Source organism: Macrobrachium nipponense, chromosome 8, assembly GCF_015104395.2.
Source record: "Macrobrachium nipponense isolate FS-2020 chromosome 8, ASM1510439v2, whole genome shotgun sequence".
Lineage (NCBI taxonomy): Eukaryota > Metazoa > Arthropoda > Malacostraca > Decapoda > Palaemonidae > Macrobrachium > Macrobrachium nipponense.
This window is the reverse complement of record NC_087203.1, coordinates 82,160,045-82,162,542: the sequence shown is the minus strand read 5'-3', so window position 1 is coordinate 82,162,542 and position 2,498 is coordinate 82,160,045.

Genomic DNA, 2,498 nt, shown 5'->3' with positions numbered 1-2,498 from the left:
CGTCATCATCATCCATCCGACGATAAGACAAAAACAGCTTAATGATGATTTCATGATTTCGACAATACTAGTGTTTGTATTTTTTTGTGGTCGTCAGTAGCAACAGTAATAGTAGCCGAACCACAATGAAGAAGAAAAAAACTGTGAACACCTGTAGAAAAACAAGGAAGTGCAATAACAGAAAAGAAGAAAATCTACAAAATAAAAAAGAAAGTTAGGAAAGTAAAAAAAAAAAAAAAAAAAACTTAAACGCCACTTTTACACAAGACGAAGAAACCTTATTTCTTGTCAGAAAAAAGGAAAAGAAATAGACGCAAGTCCCTGTAAAGAAGCTGAAGTGATATGAAATGCTGTCTTTCAGTTGATGAAGAGGTTTGACACTGAGAAGTATTAGGTATTCTCAACCACTTTGATCTGCGAGAGTTACGTTGAAAAATACCATTTTCATTCCTGCGTATCACATTATTGCTTGTTTTTGTTAATTGCTTTTGAGTTACCTTGCTATTTTTAGACAGTAATTTTAAAGATCTCGAAAACTCCTTAGTCTGACGGTTGTTTATGAATCCATTTTAAAAGGTTGCAACAATTTTTACTTTTATAGCGAAGAACACTCGACAGAAACATTGGCTCTTTCTATCTTTGGTTGCCAAAATCATGGTCATCTTATATCAAAAAGGGATCACACGCACTCCCCTTTGGCTCTACGGCCTAGTTATAAATCATTATCACTGGAATCAGGGCACCTTTAAGGTCTGTTGCAAGTTTCGGTCACGGCTTTAGTTTTCAAAGTACAGATTCTAACCCTTATTCTCAGACCTCTCCCTTGGACCAACATTTAGACTAGCTTTAGTTTTTAAACTACCATGTGAGGGATATCAATTAAGGATAGCAGGGAAAGTTGCAACTTCAGCGTCCTGGGATGCCGACGTCATCAGTATCCAAACACAGCTCCTTTTTTCATAATCACTGGGGGATAACTTAGCCGTAATTTTATATTCTGGACACGCACTTTATGCCTCACTTATCCGCGTTGGTCTGATTCTCTTCCACCTTTTCCAGAATTGCAGTCCGTTTGGTTTCCGTAAGCCAAAGAGTCCTGCGCGTCTCAAGTTCTCATTGAAAACTACACGGGTCGCCAAATATCTGTGTTCCTGAATGTGAAATAAATTCATCAGTTTTTTTAACGACTGTTTTTCACATATATCTTGCATACACTTATTCCGTCTCTTCCTCTTCGCACAAACTCATTACATTGGCTCTAGGACCTCATTGTGACCCATTGCCTCTTACACCAGGTCTAGTGCCACACTTTTATATTTCAGTTCAGTGACATGAACTCTTGCAGCTCCATGTTTGGTTTAGATCCTAAAGGATGGGTATTTGTTTGCATGTCTTTCGGAAAAAGATTCTAGAGCATTGTTAATCGCACTTGTTTTTTTATTTTTTTTGGAAGAGGTATGCGCTGGTTTCAGCAACTTATGAACGTTTTTGACTGGTATACAATAAGTCAGGGTCGATAGGCGGGCCTCAAAAAGAAAAAAAATACGCAATGGAGAGATGAAGACAAAAGATATATATGGTAACGCGTTGGTTAATTTGGATTATTCTATATATAGTGATCAGCTGCTCGCTTGTGTCAGATCAAGAGATTCTTTTTATGCATGTAGGGTTTTCTGCCACATGATATCATGTTTATACCTTTCAGGAAAATAAACTGGGATTTCTTAGCCGGGCGACAAACAAACAAACAAAATAATAATTTGTTCAATGTTCCGGATCGCTTTTGCTTAAATTTAAGCACAGGTGTACTTTTACACATCACGTAGCAGCGCCTCAGTGGCGTGATCGGTATGGTCTTGACCTGCCACCTCGGTGGTCGCGAGTTCGATTCTCGGGCATTCCATTGAGGTGTTAGAGATGTGTATTTCTGGTGATAGAATTTCACTCTCGACGTGCTTCCTAAGTCACGTAAAGCCGTTGGTCCCGTTGCTGAATAACCACTGGTTCCATGTAACGTAAAAACACCATACAAACATATCATTTAGTTATTTTTGGAAAGTTGCACAACTTTCTTTGGATATGCCAAGTAGTAAAACATATTTGCTATACAGCTGGAGAGATATTCGTTTGTTTGTAAGATATTTTATATGATGTCTGATAGTGCTTTGGAAGTTTTGAAAGAATTATCATGCTCCCTGTTGTTTTTTGGAGATCTGTTTTAAAGATATCAGAATGGATTTTCATCCAAATTAAAGAGTGCCATATCCCATAATCGCCTGCTTTCTCTTTGCCGGCTTCATAGACCTTCACATGACCCTCAGCCGCTGAGGAGACTTTCATCTGGTCTGTAGTGAATTTTCGATGGCCTTTTGTCAAAATTCAGCTAGCGAATGACTGAAAGTAGCAGACATCGGAACAAAACCCTCAGAAGTCAAGTCTGTTGGATCAAGAAGAATGGCGGATGCTGCTTAAGAGGAGCAATATAAGCGAGAAAAATA